Here is a 24,625-nt window from a genome sequence, read left to right as displayed (position 1 = left end):
TGAACCTAGGATCATTGTCATTAGTTTCTCGAGTACCTCACTACCCCGGTTACTTGTCCGGCTCTATAATAATCGTATTTGCACTAGTCAATGTCTTCTCTATTGCATAACGACAACGTGTAACCCAAACGAAGATTCGTTTCACGCCCCTAACCCTAATTCTAATGTAAACCCGACATATATATGTTGCTGAAATATTAGAAAATAATGTATATTGTTCGTGTACACTGCTTTTCAGCCTGTTTACAAAGATGGAATTATTAAACAAATCTATAAACATTAATTAATTAATTAATTGTATTTAAACATATATCTATATGTTTAAATACAGCGCTGTGAATAATCGTAGACTCAAACATATTTTTTTCGCATTATTTCTTCAACATTTTTGAAAAATCATCGATCGTATCTGGATACGTTAAGTGAAATTATTTTTGTAAATAAATAAATTAGACGCTATGGGATATCAGGAGATGTTACACGGCGAATTATTGCCTTTCGTAGCCGAAATAGAAGATAAAAGGCAATTTTTCAACGGGACTTCAGCGGCTATTCGTACAGCCGCTGCTAGGAAAAACTAGTTTCAACATTTCCGGGTAGAATTATTACGATGGGCAACATCCATTCCTGATCCGATCGAGAACCTGTGGGGAATTCTAGCGAGAAAAATTTGCGATCAGAAGTCACCTTAGAAACTATCGTGCTACTTAGAAAAAAATAAAATACCTAACGAATTAGTAGAAGCAATTAAAAGCAGAAAAAGGTCCACTAAACGTTGAATGAAAACGTAACAGAATTAACGTTGAGTTTATATTTCTTCACAGGCGAAAACACAATTTTAGGAGAAATGTCCATTGTTTCCAGGTTTCGAAAAAAAGCATTCTTTTTAGAGTTTTGTCTTGTATTATGATGTGAAATTATATAAACGAATTTGTCAATTTTTTATTAATATCTCATCGATATATGTTATTAATAAGAATATAATACGTTATAATATATTTAATATATTACGACAAATTTAAAAATGGACACAGTAGAACCTACCCTGTTTCGGGGAAAATATCCTATTGAAATTTCTCTAGGATTTTAAATATATCTCTATCGAGCTAAACATGAAAATGACATTTTTTGCAAAAATGAATACGCTAATTTGCAAAAAATACATTGGCCCTTCGGCCAGTCAATAATCGTTCAACGTTATTTGTTAACCTTTTGCACTCCTATGTTGGTTTTTATCAGTTTTTATCTCAGGAGTTCCTTTGTCGAGTCCAACTCGACATTCTTTCTGTCCCACCTTTTTTGTAAAACGTGCGAAAGAAAACCAGGATTGTATCCTGGAAATTATTTCAAGATATATCGTACGCTTAAAAATTACAAAATACAACAATAATGTGAATAAAACTGGTGTTTAAGTGAATTTCTTTCTTCCTTTATTTATTTAAATTGTCTTATTTTTTAGTTAAAGTAAATTTCAAACAAAACACTTGAAAGCTTCGGCAGCTGCTGGTAACGAAATTGAAATAAAATTCAGAGTGCAAAGGGTTAACGTTTAAAACCTCTTTTCGCTAACTGCCTAGAAATTGTTCTTTATCTTGCGTATTCCAGGGGACAACTTTGCCAATCAATATATTGGTTCGTTCTGACCCTGAATAGTTCCAACCCCTAGAAACTTGTTCCAGTAATTTATTGGCAGCCATCCGTAATCCACTTTGGAACAGACGGTGCTTCATTTGCAACATTTTCTCGATAGCGAATAGTTGAGGAAATAATTGCACGGAAGTATTAAAACCCGATATTCTGTAGATACAGTGGCTGCAAAGAGTATCACCACGCCAGTGTATAGCATCACATACTAATCAATTAGGCCCAAGTACATTAAATTGTGTGATATCTAGCAATATCCTCACACGGCTGCAAAAATGTGATGCCATGCAGATGGAACATAAAACTTGATAGAAATGCGATATGCGTCGATATTTTAATCACTGTACTTGTAAATCTTATTGTGATTCTTTCATCTTATGCTAAACTTTAAAAGTCGATAGTGTTTATCGCATGAGTTTTGTATTTATCGCAGAGGAAACCCATTATACATTTATTTTGTAAATATATTTTAGATAAATTACAGATTCATCATTATTTGGCTAAGGAAATAATTGCACGGAAGTGTTAAAACCCAATATTCTGTAGATACAGTGGCTGCAAAGAGTATCACCACGCCAGTGTATAGCATCACATACTAATCAATTAGGCCCAAGTACATTAAATTGTGTGATATCTAGCAATATCCTCACAAGGCTGCAAAAATGTGATGCCATGCAGATGGAACATAAAACTCGATAGAAATGCGATATGCGTCGATATTATAATCACTGTACTTGTAAATCTTATTGATTCTTTCATCTTATGCTAAACTTTAAAAGTCGATAGTGTTTATCGCATGAGTTTTGTATTTATCGCAGAGGAAACCCATTATACATTTATTTTGTAAATATATTTTAGATAAATTATAGATTTGTCATTACTTGGCTGTTTAATAATTGGCTTCTGCATCGTGTTATATGAAATTGCTACAACACTTTTCATGAAAATGTCAGCGTTCATTCATCCATTACAATTGTTGGTTCTCTAAAGCTGAAAAAATAGTGCATTTCTGAAAGTCTAGAACAATAAGTTTCAATTCTCTGGAAGCTTTTGCTGGATTTTACCAGGTTTTTGAGATGCTGGGATACGTCATACGTTGCAAATGTTTCAAATAATTTTAAATGACCTAGACGACAGAGAAGACGAAAAGAGTATAAAGTGACGTGGTAAATAGGAAAATCGTTTGGAAACATGAAAATATTCCTAGTGATATAATTAAAAAGCTCATCAGATATATGCAAAAATATGAATAAATTCTGTACCTTTGAGTCTTCGAAATCTAACGATTTTTGGATGTAACCAAAACAGTTCTTGAATCATGTTACACTAGAATGCAATGAAGATTGTAATATTAGATTGTCCGAAATGTTTCTTTCGTTTTATAAGGAAATAATAGACGCACAATGTTCTTCGTTTTATATTAGTTTATTGAATTATGCACGAGCATAATAATAGAAATAGAACGAAATGGATCATACCTAATTCAATAAAATAATATAAAACAGAAATTTTTGTTCATCTATTATCATCTTATGAACCGAAAGAAACTTTCCGGACAACCTAATAAAAATACAATTACGAAAACACGTTTACAGAATTGCTAGAATTCGACCAGATAATATGTAACGATTTTACGAAGATTTTAGTGAAAAGATGATTACACAGATAGCTATAAAAATATGTAGATTTTCATTGCACAAACATACAGTATCAATTGCGGATAGCAAAAAAAGTAATACAACTAATTGGATAAAGTTAATAACACAATATGGTGATAAAGTAGCAGCGAAAAGTGACATTGAAATTCGCATTTGGAGGGTGAAACGGATCGTTTCCTGAACTTTAGCAGGAAGTCTCGTTCTGAAAGCAGAGTTAGCAATCGTTGGAAGATTAATTTCTTCGCTAAATGCATCAATGTTTAAACTGAAAGTCTGCCAAGGGTAGTTAGCGAAGTCTTTGGATTGTGTCAGGAGAACAAGGGTAGTTGCTAAGTTTCTGCACGTTTTGTTTCGCAGATCAGCAACGATCGTGCCAATTCGAGATAAATGTAGTACTATAGGTCATAACTTTCCTGTTTAGGCAAACTGTCGGCTGATCGATGCATCTGGTCCACTTGATTATCGTATTATTCTCTAAGTAATTAATAGACTACGGATGTTCTATGCAAATTTCTATCCTTGTAAACATAATTTGAATGGAATTGAACGCGAATAGAAATTTATTTCGTCTACTAAATATCACAGTAAGCGTTCTATTTTTAATATTATATATATTTAAATATATTTTTGCATATTATCTGCAGTCTGTAGATTTGTGGGATTTTTCATTTCTCAAAAATGTATAAATGTCCGTTGTTTAGTAATTAGTTGCACATTCCAAAGTCGAATTTGTCAACACATTTTCTCCGTAAATCGATGCTTACTGCGAGTCAAATAAAACTACAAATGAACGATATTCCATTAATTTAATCCTTATAAAATGCAAACGATCTTCGAATGAGTTTGTTAAGAAAAGAATTAGGTACTTTGACATTCGATATTGAACAGAATAAAAAGTTCAATTTGCAAATACACGCATGTACAAAAGTTCTTCTTTTAAAATTCATTTTCAAGCCAACCATAATGTTACTGTAATACTACTGTAATGTTAATGTAATGTAAACTGTACATTCTACTGTATCTGATTTTCAATTCTCAAAGCGATTAATTACCAATTAATTAAGGTAATTCTAGTGGGATTTTCAAAGGCGAATTTGTAAATAATACGCTTTGTCTGTAAACGAGGGAAGTATGTGGGCGTACTAAGATCGTATCTTTCGAAATCGATTTTAATTTTAACGATACGATATTAATAATTCGACAGGGCGCTGTCGATTCGCATTTGTTGATACGCACGAGCAAAATGTGCGTGACTGAGAACATTTGCACTGCACGGTTATTTACAATGGAAGCAGAACGCGACAAAAAATTGCCGCTTGTTGTTCCGAGCTTACAACGTTGGTAAAAGTATCTCTTCGATCTTCGTTTTCGACGTAAAGTAGAAACGATTGCAGATAACTTGTTCAGTGTAATATCAAAGCGAACACTTGTGTTTTTAATTTCGCTTCGCGTGTCACAAATTTAGCTTTCCTTTCTTGTCACACTGTAGACCAGACATTTTATTCATAACTATGTTTGAAAGTATGGGATTGGCAACTAAGTGGTTGCGGATTTTGTCAATACCACCTAATGACAAAATCCGCAATCACTTAGTCTAAGTGATTGCGGATTTTGTCAATACCACCTAATGACAAAATCCGCAATCACTTAGTTGCCAACATATGATAGACACGAAAGAAGCCGCTGTAAAGAGAATCGTTGTGCCAAAAACTAAACACCCATATTGAAACCTGTTTGAATCTATGGGATCCAACTATGGAGAAGAGCGAGTAATTGCAACATAGAAATTCTTCAACGATTCCTATCAAAAAGTCTAAGATCCTTAATAGATGCACCTTGGTATGCTACCAATGAAACAATACGTCGCGACCTTAAGATACCTACAGTTAAAGAAGAAATATCCAAATTCAGTAATAGATATAACATAAGAATTAGCAGTCACCAAAACCTACTAGTTACTCAATTACTCGACACGACGGATCAGATCCGCAGGCTAATTACCCTCTAGATTTAAACATTAGATTCAGTTAGAACCAAACATACGATAATCATTTATTGTTCACGTTATAATACCACGCCGGAATAATTTACTTATAATTCTCAATGAGAATTGATTGTAAACTACTTCCAAATAAAAAAAAAACTAAACACTAGAGAAGATGTAGAGTTTTCCTAGAAGTGAGACCCACTTCGACAAATACCTCAATCAGTTCGGAAATACACATAAAAACTGCAGAATGTTCACTACAAGTAAATATATCTTATATATATACATGTATATTTGTGTATATATTTCAATATTTTAAAGTTTCTGCCTTGTTTCAAACTATAGTGATAAAATCATGATGCTCGTGTCTTCAATACGATATTCACGTGGTTGTAAAGTGTTTTATAGAAATAAATCCAAATACTTATTCACTTAGTTGCCAACCCAATAAGATACACGTTTAATAAAATACTCCATCAGATAAAACAGGATATCGCGCTCTTTGCAAACGTATTTAAACGATTTAGAGAATTTATTCACGTAAGGAATCACTAAAAAAAAAAAAAAAAAACTTCTGACCGTTACCACTTGCTGTTGAATTTTTAATTGCTCTTGACTGATAAACGCAGCGATAAATAGAATCGGTGAATAGAAGAAAGTTTAAAGCTGAGATTTGTCTATACGAGTGTAAGTAAAATTTGTATTAAACATTTCTTTGCCTGTTGTAGGATGTACAATTATATTGTACAGTAGAGCTCGCCTTATCCGAATACCTTAATATCCGAACACCCATTATCCGAATGTCCTAATATCCGAACATACATCGTCCGAATACCTTAATATCCGAACGCCTCAAATATGTGCATATCTTATTAATTAATATTGTATTGTAAATTAATATATGTTAATATTATATTACGCTAACTGTAATTATGTCAATTGTATACAAATATTATATACAATATATTTTTTCCTTTATTCGATCGAGTATAGTAACAAGTATAGCGTTGTAACAATCGAAACAAATTCGCGTATAATTGGAAAAATTGGAAGCGTAAATGCAACAGGATTGGCAGAAACACATGGTGTTGGAGGAACCACATTCACAGACGTTAAAAGAACAAAAAGATAATATTGAAAATTATGCAGAAGATTTCTCGTAGATTTCTCCGATACTGGCAATGGAAGAAACCTTAAACATACTGACGTAATGAAACGATTTCATCGCGATAAGGATGAACATAACGACGGTTTTATACAAATGGAAAGAACAAACGAAAGTGGCAACGAAAAGGTGCCTTCTCGTGGCCAAGCATTCGTTGCATTCGTAAAGGAGCTTCTATGCTTCGAAGCAGAAAAAGAATGTAACTGTATACTGGTTCAAGGTAATAAATTAAAAGACATAATAATTATTTAATTTAACATATTTCTCGTCTGATTTACTCTCCAAAAACTGAGATGTAACTAACCAAAGAAAAAAAAAAAAAAAAAAAATCAGGAAATCGCTCTCCGCTCATACTAAATAAATGGTTGTCGTGTCTCCCTCCTACTAATAACACAATCCATGTACCAAGAAACATTTGCATAATATAAAATTACATTTTTGCAGTCACACACCACACATTCGCTCTTACGATAATCCAACATACTATGTAGGTATTGATCTTGAAAGAATCGCATGAGTTAATAGCCAAAAACATATGTGACCCGTATATATTTAAAGAGACTGTCAATCGATCTTAATCTATATTTAAACAAATGAAATTTCATATCGGGAAAGTGATTGTTCTGCTATCCTAAAATTCTATTTTCCACACAATTTTGTTTCGCTGTTAGCTCGGATAAAGGAAGCTCGATTTCTCTTGTCAATTGTATTTCAGCTTCCCCATATTACGACAGTTTTCCCGTTTTACTCTCTTTTCGCTGCCTCTCTACGTATAAAATGATTAATATCTACATAATATAACTTTTAAAAAAGTGGAATAACTTTGACATCTCTGAAAATCCTCTACCTGTAACTACTTCTATCTACAAAAATATTACTGTACATATATTAATATTAATTAATATATTATTAATATTATTTACAAATAATAAAGTAATATTATTTACAAATTCCACGTCTCTAAAAATAAGTCACATGTTCAAGGTGCTAGAAATTATCGGAACACGCTATATACTTTTTCCAGCTTTTACTATACCATTTCGATAATCATGGACTTTCTTCAAGTAGTTCGCTCGAGAGTCAAATCTCAGGGATCATCAAACCGAACGCTTGACGTGCATTTCTGTCCGTGGCGAATACACCAATTTGCATAATTAGCGATCCTAAAATATGGGCAGCGTCCAACTTTTATGTCAATTTTACGACGTACAATGGCGAGAATCGCTGAATAGGTCCATAAACATCAGAGATTACACTGAATTCTCCAGGATTTCGATCAGTTGGAACGAGATATCGCGGCATGGCCGTTTTAAACGACGTCCACGAAAGGGATCTTTCCGATTTCACTAGTTTCTCGTATCCATTTCGGGATTAAATTCGATCCATAATTCGGGTATAATACAACGGCGGACAAAAACGCTGAGTGAAGTTGTCACCCTCAGATTTTTTTTAAAAATCCAAACAATATTCGTTTGTGCATATTTGTCCAACCAAAATTTCCATTTGTCCACCCTTAAAAACAAAAAGAAAAAAAAACAAGCAACAGATAAAAATTAAAAAATATGTAACATCACCACCCTATGAACGTTTTCACTGTTTTTTATGTAGAATATGATCGTCCACGATTCGTTCGTGTTTGTCCAGCCAGAATTTTAATTTGTCCACCTTTGAAAAAACAATTATTAGCGAATAAAAATAAAAAAAAACGACATCACAGCCACATGAACTTTTTCGTTAACGTTTATGTGGGATATGATCGTCCATGATCTGTTCAAGGTTGTCCACCCAAATACGTCCAAAGAAATTATCAGTTTTTAAATATTTTCATTTGGTAGCTTTTTTTTTAAATATAGTTAGGCGAAAATTTCAGCCGACCAAATCACAGACAAACGAACACTGTTCGGTTTTCCGCGATCGCCAACTTCAACTCCAACTGTCCAAGGGATAGCCAAGTCTCTCTCGCTTTAAGCTCGAGCCGAATCGCGCTCAGCTTCCACTCTCTTAATTTCTATCCGATTGGATTGCGCCTCTGTCTGAGTATTTCCCGATCCAAACGAGCCGCGCCCTCGCGTATAGCAGTTGCATTCATCGGCGTGCGCGTATCTGCGCCCTATCTGAATCCTGAAAAGGATGACACGTCTCAAGGACTAGAGTTCGCCTCCGAACCAATGCTCGCTAGCGCAGCTGGCTCTTGCCTTGTCTCCATCGCAACGCCAGCCTACGTCTGCTTTTCACTCCTTTCTCTTTACAGAAATCTCATTTTTCAGAGTGTTTCTTCGTTTTCCCTGGCGCATTCAGCGTCGACAAAACACGTCTATCCTGGAAGCGATGCTACCAGGATGCAGACAGACGCTCTTGTCTCCATGCTGGCTTCATTTCAGTGAAGCGTGACGTGTGTATTTTCTTCCTCTTTGCTTTTTTCCCTCTTTTTTCCAATTTTTTCCCCCCACTAAAAGCGCAGGAAGACTAGTAGAGAAACGTGACAAGTCGAATCTTCTGTTTCTTCGGTAGAAGAGTAGCGATGGTCAGACAGCAAAAAGCTGGCTTTACGACTAAACATTGATAGCATTGGTTATTCTATCAGTTTTATACAGAACTTCGTGGATTTATTATTATTTATTCTTGAAAGATAATGCACAGACTGCGGATTTTTAAGCAAATTTACATTTTTACAATTTAATATCGTACAATTTATATAACTTATATTTTTGCACACAGCTAGGAAAACACTACATGCGATAGTAACACGTTCTTTACTGTTTACTGCTCGTTTATCGTTTGTTATGATTCTTTAACGAAGCTTCCAACGACGTATGTTTATATGACAGTTTTTCCTCATCTTCACCTATGTATTAACACCGTTTGGTCTAAAAATAGTGAGATACCCTGTATAATTTTCATTCGTATATCGTCGTAACTTTGTGTCGTAATATTACTTCTCGTGCGGCATTCTTGCACGATTATCCACTATATGTTAGAGTCCGAAAGCGTGGCTATAATATTCGCATTTATATTGGTGCTCAGACGAAACCGAGAATGGAATTTTTACTCGAGCTGGGAAGTAAATGTACACAGAAATGTATGAATACTATATGAGTTCCTGCGATATAGAAAATAACAGATAAAGAATATGGCCGGGCGAAATTAAGTATAATACGCGGATAGTACGTTGGGCAGTTACAGCAGAATTACTGCTAGTTTATACGAACTTGACGGAGGGCAAGCAATTCATGTAACTAGGCTTCATATGTGTAATAGGAGTTTAGACAAGTGGATTCAATCCGCAGGAAATCGTTTAATCGGATACCAACTAAAATTTCATTCAAATAAATGGACCTTGTGCGCATAAACGAAGTTCTATCAAAATCGTTTTGGGAAGGTCCGCGATAATCAATAAACATTCGTCGAGCCCTTGTGGCGAAACTTGATATTTCATCGCAATTAATTCGTAGATGTACAATAGCTACGCTAAATTGCTTTAGAAGCAGTCAATAATTTAATTGGATATCAAAGTAATTGGATACGCGATATGAACGTCGGTCATTCGTTAATTAATTACTGATATATAACAATATTTATGACTGAATTATTAACTACGTTATTCGAAGTAGAAAAATGCGTTAGAACAAGAAATCTCCGCTTTTTTAACGAATCGAAGATACAAAAATTTTATAAAATCGTAAAGTCAATGTAAAATAGTAAAACGGGAAAATAGTAGGGGAAAAGCATTTAGCGAATTTAATGATATAAATTAATTGAAAAACGTTGCAAATTAAATGTATTATGATCGCATGGATTTACTCTCAGATTTTGCAAACTATTTGACTACTTATTTCTTTCATATACACATACTATGCAATAATATGTGGATATTAAGCAATATAGAACTCGTGCATGGTTATGAGCACTGTTTATATATTTTCACAAGAATTTGAGTAAAAATGAAAAGCGTCAGTGGAAAGGCCAAAGGTCATAATAGCTTGTATACATGTGCATTCATAAATACATTTACTTCTGAATGATATCTAGATACAGTTCAGTATAAGTACAACAAATAAACAGATAGATCCATAGTATTCTATAGACGTACAGTATAATAGTACATTATAATAGAAAAAGCTTCTCAAGTAGAGAACTAAATTTTATTTCGAATAACATTTGGTTGAAGGAATCAATGCAAATGCATACGCCTTTCCTATACGCAAAATTAGCTAGAATTCAAAATGAATTGAAAAGGAATACGAGAATTTATTTTCGTTATAAATTCATATTTGAAATTTCCGAGTCTTTACGTTTCTGTTTAACAGATTTCGGCTGTTTGTGCATTTATGCAAAAGTAAACTGGCGGGTTTAAAATATCCAAAGCAATGTACTCGTTATCGCATAAAGATCTCATTTTTATCTCTTTGGTTGCATTTGTACAAACATAAATCTGTACAAACATGTGCAACCTGTTAATATAACATACCCTAAGCGTTCGAATATGCGAATACAGATTTCTGCGTTAAAATATAATTTTATCCGCAATTTCCTCGAATCGGACATTTCGTCCTTTCCACCCTCTCTCCCGCGAGCTCTCCAATTAAATGGATGTGAATTTAACATCACACGCTGTACGTAATTTTCCGTAGATTTCACCATCGAAATCCACTCGGCGTTCTTCGCGTACGATTCAACCTTCTGCGTTAAAAGCGCAACATGGTTCGAATAGCGGTCGAACAGGTTGACCAAATTACAGAATCGTCGATGGCCGCGACTGTTTATTCGGCTTTTGGCGGACTGGTATTTGGTCGATGGCAGTGGCGTACGCGGATGGCTGCAATCCACTGATATCGTCACAACAACGCGGCGAAATGATTGCTTCCGTGGATCGTAAACGTTGAGACACGCCGAACTCGATCGCAAATGCGGCTGTACAATTTCGTCACGTTCTTTTGATAAATTCATTATTGGCCTGATGTCTCTGGCTGGTTGCGTAAAAGCGCCGGATTATTCAGGCACGTTATGCATATACGTTGTGCGTAATCAGAAATAACAAGAAAAAGTGAATATAGCTGGCAGTTTTGAACGGAGAGCGTGAAAAATCAATGTACGATTAATTTCAGTTGCGTGTTGTGGATGTTCTTGTTCGATCGTTTATTAAGTAATAATTAATTTGAGGATGCAAAGATGCGGAGAATGCGAATAATACGCGAAAGTATAAGTAGCATAAGGGTGAGTCGCGTGAGAGTTTAAGCTGAAATATTTTCGATACGGTTAATTGTATGGAAAAATGTTCCGGATGAAAGTTGAATGGCTTGGAAAGAAGTATTTTTGGCGTTTTTCGTTTTTCCGTAGGTGGACCCGCAAAGGTGATACGGAGGTCAACTTTGCGTTTTTAAATGGAAGCATATATTTTTTAGCGCATTGATTATTAAAAAATTAATTAATTATTTAATTAATTAATTATTAAAAATTAATTAAGCTGTATATGTGGAAAAACTATTAGTTTAGTGAATATTTCAATTTTTAGCTTGCAAAATTGTAGTTGTTTTCCTCGTCTTTCATACGATAAGTTTGTGAAACTGAAAGTTAAAATATCTACTAAATTAAGCATATAAAAAAAACAAACTGACCTCCATATGACCTTCACGCGCCCACCTACGGAAAGAATAATAACATCAAAACACGCGCCCCTTGAATCGAAACCGTTCAACTTTTATTTTTCGATATTTTTCGATATAACTAATAACATGGAAAATATTTCAGCTTAAATTCTTCGGTGACTCACCCTGTATATAGAATATCCAAAATGTCGCAAGTACTCGTTGTACTTTTTGGCAGAAAAACCAATTTTCTACTTGGCTTCTATTAGGTCATCCCATAAGTTCGTGCCGTTTTTCGAGCGGTTATATATGTTATTTTTTTTAAACACCTATGAATCGTTGTCTTAGGTATTTTCAGAACATTAGACGTCTCTTGAACTGTCAAACTTCGTGATTTTTCAACAAGATCCCGAATTTTATCTTCGTCTGTCTGAGGAGGACGCCCGGAGCGTTCCTCGTCTTTTAAACAGAAATTCCCAGCTCTAAAACGTTGGAACCACTTCCTACAGGTGCGAGATGAAAGCGCATTTTCTCCGTAAACAGCACATATGTTTTTCGTGGCAATTGTTACAGAACTTCCTTTCCGAAATTCATATAACACGAGATGTCGAAAATGGATACGTATTTCACTCATGATTTTTTACTGTTAGAAGTCACTGTGTTCGCTATATTACGATCTTATACCCACGAAAATCTGCTCTAGCCTGTTCTCGATCAGCTAAGCTCAAGTGCATTGGTCCCTTATCGCCGTATGTTTATAAATCGACACATAAAATGTATACACAAAAGTCGGCACAAGCTTATGGGATGACCCAATAGCTTTCTAGTATGTTCGTATGTAAAAATATTAATTTGCAATTTTATAATTTCGTGATAATCGAATGGTTAGCATTTTGTCAGACGCGTTTGTACAATTTCTTCTTACCAAAATGGCCCCTGTAATGTAATAAAATTTATTGCTACTATTTTTCCAAGTATGTTAATAAAAACACGAATTTGCAGTTTTATAATCAAACGATTGAAACGAATCGTTAATTGAGACGATTTATAATTTGTTACATTTATTTGTACAATTCCATTCGTTTTTACTTGCTAAACTCTCTGCTGTCGTATAATAGAATTTACTAGCATTGCTAAATCATGACGTGTGGTTTGTAAAATTTGGCACGCAACAATATTAGCCAAATTGCACCACAAATCCCTGATCTATCTAACGATATGTTGATAAAATAATCTTTCGATGAAACATGTAATTTTTGCAGTTTTTTCGTTTAATCGTTACGGTATTTCATATTTTTATTTCTGAATTGAATGATATAAAATGAGAGCGTAGTGAGCAACATAGTCAAAGGACTAAAAATGGCAGCAAACTCGGAAATAAGAAGTTTCGAGCCATAGGGGAACGATCGTATATTTCTAGTGTTATAAATATACATGGAGTGGTGGGTTTCTTACGTATATAAGGGAGTTAACGAGCAGTATCTTTACCAGCAATGCAGCCAGTGATATTTTAAATTAATTTGCTACTTTATGCGGTATAGAAACCGATAGCAAAAGAATTTTTGCTAGCCAATTTCTCAAAGAGGAAAAGGACACTTTAACATTTACAGGAAATTTATGACATGTAATGAATTTGATTTATGCGTTAGCTCTCGTTCCTAATTTCTAGTAGAATTATTCGTCAGTTATCAAGTACTCTCATCAAACTATTTACAGTGCCGTATATCAAATAATTTGAAAAGGGAAAAGAAATTCTTTATTAACGACTTCTGACGTTAATAAAATATAATATCAATTTTACACTTCATCGAATGTTATATATTAAAATACAGGTATAAATACTACAACAGTGTGCAGAAATATCGTCATCAAATTCTAATTTCTAGTGGAATTATTCGTCAGCTATCAAGTATTCTCATCAAACTATTTACAGTGCCGTATATCGAATACTTTGAAAAGGGAAAAGAAATGGACGAAAGAAACAATAATCATGTGAAGATAAACGACTATTAATGTTAGTAAAATACAATATCAGTTTTACACTTCATCAAATGTTATATAGTAAAATACAGGTATAAATACTACAACAGTGTGAAGAAATATTGTCATCAAATTCTAATTTCTAGTGGAATTATTCGTCAGCTATCAAATATTCTCATCAAACTATTTACAGTGCCGCATATCGAATACTTTGAAAAGGGAAAAGAAATGGATGAAAGAAACAATAATTATGTGAAAATAAACGACTATTGATGTTAGAAAAATACAATATCAGTTTTACACTTCATCGAATGTTATATAGTAAAATACGGGTATAAATACTACAGCAGTGTTCAGACATATCGAAAATATCGGAAGTACTATACTTAGTATAGTATATAACTGACTGTACTTAGAATTAACGCAATTGCATTTATGCAATTATTATTAGCCTCCCGCTGGATAAATGTCTACGTACTATAGTTACAACATCGTTAAACCAATTTTGTTTAAGGACAAAACGTCTAGACAAATTGTTATAAAAAGGAATATTTAGAATGCGAGACAAATTTCTACTTAGATCTCGCTTTTAACATTGTTTCTAGAAAGATTTGAATTTGCATAAGTATCGACCAATATTTATATTTCATAATAATCATTTGTTATACTCTGGCGTTATATTTTCGATCGTAAGATGATGAGAAAAGTAGAGGTCGTCGTTTGGAATTATCGGATCGACAGTAGCAAGATTTAAATATATTACGAATCGGACGTTCAGCGACAGATAAACAAATAACAAAAATAGGCTTTTCAATATCGTAAAAGTTACGCGTGTTTCGAGAATATTTCTTTAGCTGATACAGAAGGCAATTGGACGAGGATTTGCGCGAACGTAGACAACGAGGCAAATAAATTAAATCGTCCTCATTTATAGTGATCGAGTTATCTTGCTCGCAAACGAACCCTCGCGCGGACGTCCGTAGCGAACATCCGCGTATTATCCTACATTGGTAGCGATGTTGCTGATCAAGAGTAATTGAATTTTAAAGACCCAGCTGATCCACAAGCTGTACGGGTGTCAATTTACGCGCACCACGTATAGTCGACGTGGAGTAAGCGCGATTATTAAATCGGATAATGGCTATTCGGCTGATAAGATCCGAGATTCCGCCCGGTCGAGGATTCTACAACGAAATTTACCGGCATTTACGCGGCCGGAATATCCTTGTCCGTGCAATTAAAGAGACGTATTCCATAAGGGGCGGTAAGGAATCTTGTTAACGTCAGACTACGCAGAAATACGGAAACAGGGCGTAGCGTAACTGTTAATTAAACCCGTCCACAAAGCCGAGTAATAAGAGGTTGAATGGAAGATGAAGAGGCCCTATTGTGCCTCTAACGATACTGTTCTCACGTAAAATATTAAACAGTCGGCAATATGTAGAGAAGGCTGGTTCCCGAGACACTCGATAAGTCCCGTTATTAAATTTTTACGTAAATTCAAATTGGAGATAATTTCTGCTATTGCTTTTCCACTGCGTAGATTTTAATATCGCTCTGTATTCTTTATTGCTAATTTATTAACGCTTAAAGATCCAAATGTAAAAATAGCGGAAATTTAACGTTATTAATAAATGTAAATTGGTATTGAAGACAGTGGTGCTATTGCTTCTTCGCTATGTCGATTTCAATATCGATTTATATTCTTTATTGCTAATTTATTAACGCATTAAAAATCCAGATGTAAAAATTGCGGAAATTTAACCTTATTAATAAATGTAAATTAGTATTAAAGACAGTACTGCTATTGCTTCTTCACTCTGTCGATTTCAATATCGATTTATATTCTTTATTGCTAATTTATTAACGCATTAAAAATCCAGATGTAAAAATTGCGGAAATTTAACCTTATTAATAAATGTAAATTAGTATTAAAGACAGTACTGCTATTGCTTCTTCGCTATGTCGATTTCAATATCGATTTATATTCTTTATTGCCAATTTATTAACGCATTAAAGACCCAAATGTAAAAATTGCGGAAATATAACGTTATTAATAAATGTAAATTCTTAGATAAAATGGTATGGGGGGCAGCTCCTGCTATTGCTTCTTCGTTCTGTCGATTTCAATATCGATTTTTATTCCGTATTGTAAAATTATCAACATATTCGACAGTAAGCAGTGTAGGAATATACCAAAATTGTCAATTGCAATTGGATACAGTTTCTGCTATTGCTTCTTCGCTCTGTCGATTTTAATAACGATTTTTATTCTTTATTGCTAATTTATTAACGCATTAAAAATCCAGATGTAAAAATTGCGGAAATTTAACCTTATTAATAAATGTAAATTAGTATTAAAGACAGTACTGCTATTGCTTCTTCACTCTGTCGATTTCAATATCGATTTATATTCTTTATTGCTAATTTATTAACGCATTAAAAATCCAGATATAAAAATTGCGGACATTTAACGTTATTAATAAATGTAAATTCTTAGATAAAATGGTATGGGGGGCAGCTCCTGCTATTGCTTCTTCGTTCTGTCGATTTCAATATCGATTTTTATTCCGTATTGTAAGATTATCAACATATTCGACAGCAAATAGTATAGGAATATATCAAAACTGCATAAATGTAAATTGCAATTGGATACAATTTCTGCTATTGCTTTTTCACTTTGTCGATTTTGATATCGCTCTGTATTTATTGCTAATTTATTAACCATTAAAGACCCAAATGTAAAAATTGCGGAAATTTAACCTTATTAATAAATGTAAATTAGTATTAAAGACAGTACTGCTATTGCTTCTTCGCTCTGTCGATTTCAATATCGATTTATATTCTTTATTGCTAATTTATTAACGTATTAAAGGCCCAGATATAAAAATTGCTAAAGACCCAAATGTAAAAATTGCGGAAATATAACGTTATTAATAAATGTAAATTCTTAGATAAAATGGTATGGGGGGCAGCTCCTGCTATTGCTTCTTCGTTCTGTCGATTTCAATATCGATTTTTATTCCGTATTGTAAGATTATCAACATATTCGACAGCAAATAGTATAGGAATATATCAAAACTGCATAAATGTAAATTGCAATTGGATACAATTTCTGCTATTGCTTTTTCACTTTGTCGATTTTGATATCGCTCTGTATTTATTGCTAATTTATTAACCATTAAAGACCCAAATGTAAAAATTGCGGAAATTTAACCTTATTAATAAATGTAAATTAGTATTAAAGACAGTACTGCTATTGCTTCTTCGCTCTGTCGATTTCAATATCGATTTTTACTCTTTATTGCTAATTTATTAACGTATTAAAGGCCCAGATGTAAAAATTGTGGACATTTAACGTTATTAATAAATGTAAATTCTTAGATAAAATGGTATTGGAGACAGTTCCTGCTATTGCTTCTTGGTTCTGTCGATTTCAATATCGATTTTTATTCCGTATTGTAAAATTATCAACATATTCGACAGTAAGCAGTGTAGGAATATACCAAAATTGTCAATTGCAATTGGATACAGTTTCTGCTATTGCTTCTTCGCTCTGTCGATTTTAATAACGATTTTTATTCTTTATTGCTAATTTATTAACGCATTAAAGATCCAGATATAAAAATTGCGGAAATTTAACGTTATGAATAAATGTAAATTGGTATTGAAGACAGTATTACTATTGCTTCTTCGTTATGTTGATTTCAATATCGATTTATATTCTTTATTGCTAATTTATTAACGCATTAAAGACCCAAATGTAAAAATTGCGGAAATATAACGTTATTAATAAATGTAAATTCTTAGATAAAATGGTATGGGGGGCAGCTCCTGCTATTGCTTCTTCGTTCTGTCGATTTCAATATCGATTTTTATTCCGTATTGTAAGATTATCAACATATTCGACAGCAAATAGTATAGGAATATATCAAAACTGCATAAATGTAAATTGCAATTGGATACAGTTCCTGCTATTGCTTTTTCACTTTGTCGATTTTAATATCGCTCTGTATTCTTTGTTGCGAATTTATTAACGCATTAAAAACCAAGCGGTGAAAGAATACGTAAAATTGCATAAACGTAACATTATTAATAGATGTAAATATATGTAGCAAATATAATTTGAAATTAAAGGAAATATGTGACATTGCTTTTTCACTTTGTCGATTTTAATATCGCTCTGTATTCTTTATCGCGAATTTATTAACGCATTAAAGATCCAAATATAATAATTACGAAAATTTAACAGTATTAATAAATGTAAATACTTATGTAAATTGAAATTGAAGATATTGCTGCGTGGCTCTATCCATTTCGACATAAACATTTTGTATTCTGTACTGGGAGATTAAAATTGCATAAACGTAACATCATTAAATACATAAAGTAAATTATCGTTTTATCAAGGTACAAAAATATATTAAAACAATATATTACAGACACTCGTTCTATAAATTGAAGTCATAAAACAATCTTCAAGTTGCATAATTGATAGTGTCTAAACGGAAACAGAAACGATAACGAACATAGCATTAAACAAATTCTTAGAATTCCTTCTCATAATCATAATGTCCATCGACAAAGTTTGATGACACGAATTGATTAAAAGAAAATCAAACGTCGTGTCGCCTTAATGGGTTTAAAAAATATAAAAGTAGCGATTACGAAACGATAGTAACACAAGTTTGGACATAGTACAATGATAAATGAAATTCAGTCAATTGCTCTATACGAAATGTTCGAAACGTTGACATTAGCTGTAACTTGAAATTAATTAGGGTACAATTAATTACATAAGTAAGCAAGTCATATCTGTTATATTTTAATCATTTAAAAAAATGCTATTTTTATCCATTTTATAGTAAATGATACTGTACATAAAAGAATATATTTTGTAATAGAATGAACCAAAAAATTTCTATCATTCTGGTACTTTGGAGTGCCAGAGCAACACAAAATAAATTTCTTTCAACGTATATAAATTTTCCATTCTGCGTATGAAATAGCAGCATGATTAGTAACCATGAATTAAGAGAATTTTGGAAACTTTCGTTCACACGCGTTCGTATCAAATTTTATTAAAAAGAAATTATGCGAGCTACAAAAGATGTTTTTGCGTTATCAAGATACGTAGCTACCTCCGGCTATTGTATTGTTACTTAACTTTTCTTTCATATCTTTCCAGAGTATTTTTCTAAGTTAACAAGCTCGTTAAGCGAATTGTTAATTAACATGAATTCCCACGACCAGAGATACGTTATCTGTCAGGTAGGAAAGTTGCTGCCGGGGCGGAGACCGCGTTCTCAACTCTCCTGTTTTCTTCGAGCGAGCGAACAGAGAAGGAAAAATAAGCGTCAGTATGATGATTATCCCGATACGGTTATCTCAACGTTTGTTCTTGCATGAAGACGGACGTACCAACACAAAACCAGCGTACTTCCGAAAACGTGAAAAGGCATTCAAACGGCTCTCACGTTAATTACAGCTTCTACATCGACAGAATCCTTCTCCGTAAGAGAACCTGAAATGCGTTGCACTAATTATGGAAGCGTAAAAAGTCTTCCGTGGAGAGACTTCTCCAGACAACGCTGTAAAACCGCCTCAAAAAAGAAAAAAAAAAGAAAGAAAAAATTACCGAGGAGCGCCCTCCAGGGGATTAAATCCGACGTCGAGTTCTTTTCACAGACTTTTCGGAAACAATGGATCGTTCCTCTCGCGAAATATCAACGATACTCGGAATTTCAAGCGGAATTTTTCGAGCGAAATTTATTAGACTCCTGATACGAATAGGAACATGGTAACTGTGGTATACAAGTTCTTTAATTCTGTCATTTGTTGTCGGCTATTTTTGATACTGTGCTTTCGTGTCGTTAGGAAATTCTTCGTTTCGTTTGTATTTTCTATGAATATTATCTTTTCTTTCGAAAATTTCTATTTTATTTTACAAATAATTTTATTTTATCTTAATTCTTAATTACGAGGAAATCATTGCGAATATAAGTTTCTTATCCTTCTTGTTCGTTGAAAAAAGATCTTCCGTATTAGATCGTGGGTAGTCTAATTAACAGGATCGTTATTATTCACGACGTTGCCGATAATTTGATTTGCAAGATAAACAGTTTAGTTTAAGCCGCGGTCGGTTTTAGTCAGCTCGAAGCAGGTCCTGCGGAGAACTAAGTCGTAAATTGAATGGGTAAACGTCATTGTTTACTTGATCATTTCCATTGAGCTGTATGCATAGAATACGTCAACTGGAAAGAAAATAAAAAAAGGAATTCTTTAACCCTTCCATTTTCAATCTACATTTTTTAAAATTGATAACTTACACCGTTTTGCTGTGTATATCTTATTTTATTCATATTTTACTTACATGTTTCTTATGGTATTGAAACTTGAATTAAGAAGAAATATTTTTTATATATATTTGAAATAATTACGTTTAATTTGTTTATACAATTGGTAAAGTTTATAGAATTAATTTGTTTATAATGTTGGTGCATTTATTGGCAAAGTGGAAAAACATACGGAACGTATACATATGTATAGTATATCAAAATGTATAAAATATTCAAAGTAGAGTACTCGTTATAATTTTTAATGGGTGAAACAAATCTACGTTTATATTCCATTTTTTGCTTACGTTTGAAAAATATAAATTTGCATAAAAATCCACAGTCCAGTGATAGTCTGATGTTGCTGCTATATTAAGTGCATTCGTGTTCTATCCTGAGATAAAAATAACTTATGCAGTGCATTTAAGTCTTAAATCTTGCCGCGTGTGTCCGAACTGTGAGTCAAGCCAAGCATTGAGATTATTCTCGACTATTTCAGATTACAATTATTCACGGGTGCAGAGATATTCGCTAGTTTACCAAGACCTGTCTACTCGCGGTAATCGCTCACTTGGAACGTGAATGATGGAATAGAGCGTAATGTATAATATAATAAGAACAGAAGTGGAAACTCGTGGAAAAATAACTTGAAAATGGGGAACTCTGCCGCGAAAGAAACGTCGATCTCTGCTTTTCAAATAATTTGTTTAAAAAATAACTTTGTTCAGATTTCCTTAAAATTTCATATTTACCTTAACCCTTTGCACTCGGAATTTTATTTCAATTTCGTCACCAGCAGCTGTCAACGCTTTCAAGTGTTTTATTTGCAATTTACTTTAACTAAAAAATAAGACAATTTAAATAAATAAAGGAAGAAAGAAATTCACTTAAATACCAGTTTTATACACACTATTGTTGTATTTTGTAATTTTTAAGTGCACGATATATCATGAAACAATTTCCAGGATGCAATCCTGATTTTCTAGGACATCTATTGATTTGAATACGCAAGAATATCGAGTGGAACTAGACAAAGGAGCTCCTGAGATAAAAACTGATGTCGAGTCACACTCGACATAAAAGTGCAAAGGGTTAATGAACGTTCGCAATAAATGTCATAACAGTTTATGCCTACTAATATTATAGTTGCAGATGGATTGTTCGTATAATTCATTCACTTTGAACGTTATAGCAGACAGGAGATTAATGGAGCAACAAAAGTGTGCGTAAATTTAGCGCAAATAAGATAAAGTTATTATCACATATTATATATACTTTATACTATAAAACTTACGAAGGGAATCTCATTGGCAATTTTCTATAAGAAAATTGACACGCCTTTTTCTTTGAATACGCTCTAATTCTAAAATGCAGTCCATTTTACTGAAATAAAATTTTCCAACAAGGTTTTTCCTTCAAATTTGTAGCACTTACGTGCAAACATAAACAAAGCATATGCGAACGTAGGTTTCGTAGAAATGTCAAATCACTTGCAACAGGATTAAGTTAACAAATAGGCGTACATGTAACTTCTACGTTTTAGCAAGTCATGTATTTGGTATGAGACCTTGGTGAGCTTAAAACGAGAGCTTGATAAATTCGGACGAGATCGACTATAGCTTCGAAAGGTAGTTACACCGTAATTTCGTATGTAGGTGAAGGGAAATGGCAATTTAGTTTCGCATGTATACGAAATGTTGTTAGATATATATTCAACAGTAATGGCTGTTTTTGCGTCAAAAATCTGTATCCACGCCGAGTAATTGCAAGCATATTTTAAATAACTATCGTGAGATAGCTTTCGTTTCGAGTCACTGAATAGCGAAGAAGATAAAGGGATGCGATAAAATATATAATTTTATTGTAGAATATAAAATTATTACTTCGATATTTTATGATTTTGCTACTTCGCATTATTATTTTCAATTTTATGCAAATATCAAATACGTAGATTACGAATTTCAGTAATTTAACACTAGAACTATCGATAGTTAACGCGAAGCTGTTTCTACCAAAATCAGTGAAAATGACTGATGTTTAAAAAATACGTAATAATAGAATATTTTTATATTTATTGATTTATTACTTTATTTACTTTTTTTTTGGTATTGTTAATCCATCTGGGATCCCTAAACGAGGGTTGACACATTTATAAAAAATTGTAGAATCAGTCATTTTGACTGGTGTGGTATTTCTAGTGTTAGCATCTAGCGATCGATCCGGAATTCTCCTGATAACTGATATCGTCATATCGAATGATACGCAGTAAAAATTTTCAAAACGCGTGGCAAGTTGTACAAAACGAGGAAACTGGTTAATTGGGGCTCGATAAATAGATTACAGGATCCTTTCATACTTTGACAAGTGTCAGTCATTTTTACTGCTATTGGTATGAGTAGCCTTGATACAAAATTATTTCCAGTTTGAATAAAATAAAAAACAAAATAAAATTCATTATATTGTTCTCTTAGTTATCGTTGCGAAAGTCATTACATCATTGCGGAGAAAAAATATAACATGAAATAGGAATTTTAAAATAAAATTGTAAAATCAGACAATTTGACTGATGTGGTAGTTCTAATGTTAAATTGGTTGCAAGTATTGCGAACAATATTGTGCAGAGGTAAAAAATTTTAATACTTGAAAAACTCATTGGATAATCTATCGTTTATGTCTACTCGATGCATTATACATATTTCTATGTTCTTTTTACTTCCCACTGGTAATGAGATACAGTTACAAGCGCCTTGGCAATTCTTTGGAGATAAAACCATGAGAGACAGAGGCAAACTTTTGAGAGAAATTCGGAATTAATGGAAGTGAATATATTTATAAGAAAAAAAGGCGATAAAATAAAATTTATAATAAAAGTTACAGCTAAAGGGGCGCACAGTGTTAACGATGTGTCTTCGCGCTATCGTAGTTTTGCTGACAAAACCAACAAACGAGCTCCATTTCAGAAAATTGCACCACCGATTCGATCACACAGGCTTCGCGAATGTTCAATCTAAACGCCAAATTGCCAATTCGAAATTGGTAATGATCCAGTTGTGGTTCTCTAGGAGAATTGGCTTTTCTTCTAACAAGACGTTCGCTTCCTTCGGCAAATCAAAGCATTTGAAGAGCAGCGTAACCATAAGTCGTCTTGAAATTTTCTTACGCTCTTCGTCCATGGGAAAGACCTAATATCTGCCGCAATTCTTTTGGGTTCACAGTAAAACGGGTACAGTTCGTACAGTTCTTAGTTTGTTGTAACAGTTTTCAGTACGAATTTTGGCAACGCACACACTACATCTTAAAATTGCTATTAAAATTTATCTTCACATTTAAGATTCTTTCTATTTCTTTAAAATTTCTATGAATTCTTTTGCATCGAACGAGAGAACAGAAATGAAGCAGTGCACTATGAACTTGATTGATTGATTGATACTGTGAAAAAGCTTGATTTTAGAATAGCAATTAAAAAAGAATATACAGATACAAGGAATAGATACAAGAACCAATGTGACATGGAAAGCTATTCTCTGAATGCAGCTGCCTGAATCTATGCTGGCTGAACAATTATACCGATTGAGACTTAACATAGTTGCCTTATCTGTCGACATATTAATTGCATAGGACGATTGGTTATGGGTCTGGTTACAAATACATATGAATTTCCTACGAACGCATAGTGATCATCTGAAGTCATCATGCGGGTACATCTTCAGTACGATGACTCAAGCTCGGAAGGGGATTCTGTTATTTTAGCGACTTTCCTAAAATAAAAGGACAATCAACCAGACAGGCGCCTCAGCTACATACAGGCTCCGATCGAATAACATGCAAAAGTTGCCACGACGTGACTTTTTGTGGAAAAGGAAGAAAAATATGTAGAACACAATTTGTTCGTTCTCGGCATAGTTTTTGAGATAATCGAGTTTGAACATTTGTCAAGTATACTTGAACGTGGCTATTTCCAGACTTGGCAGGGCTAAATAATCGACAGAAGGTGATCCTACGCGCGAAAATAAGTGGAAAGTGTAGAATAAAATTTGTTCACAAGACGCTTTGTTTCCGGCAAAAATACGCCTGTATCAGACCGACTCTTAAGGGGGTATTCCGGTCTAGAAATTTGAAAAAATCGAAAATTTTTTTTCATATTTCTAAAGTTTAGACATTCAAGAATATGCCCTTAAAAGGATTTTTCAAAATTTCAATTATTTTATGTGTTACAGCCATTTTTGTGACGCGGCATCTGCTCCCCATTTTTGTGACGCGGCATCTGCTCC

The 24,625-nt window shown here is 33.5% G+C and overlaps 1 protein-coding gene and 1 long non-coding RNA gene across 7 annotated transcripts in view; both read left to right on the top strand.

Annotated features, from left to right (window-relative positions):
• LOC100744200 overlaps nt 1-24,625 on the top strand; it is a 213,429-nt gene that overhangs the window by 109,652 nt on the left and 79,152 nt on the right. The gene's annotated exons all lie outside the window — the stretch shown is intronic.
• Nucleotides 5,859-12,867, top strand: LOC112212114. The gene is made up of 3 exons (XR_002945910.2): nt 5,859-5,869; nt 5,961-5,964; nt 12,763-12,867. It is a non-coding gene; the product is annotated as an uncharacterized LOC112212114 (long non-coding RNA).

The sequence above is a fragment of the Bombus impatiens genome, unplaced genomic scaffold (assembly GCF_000188095.3).
Source record: "Bombus impatiens unplaced genomic scaffold, BIMP_2.2 scf_0109, whole genome shotgun sequence".
Taxonomy (NCBI): domain Eukaryota; kingdom Metazoa; phylum Arthropoda; class Insecta; order Hymenoptera; family Apidae; genus Bombus; species Bombus impatiens.
Note: the sequence above shows the minus strand (reverse complement) of the source record. Positions and strands in the feature narration are given on the sequence as shown.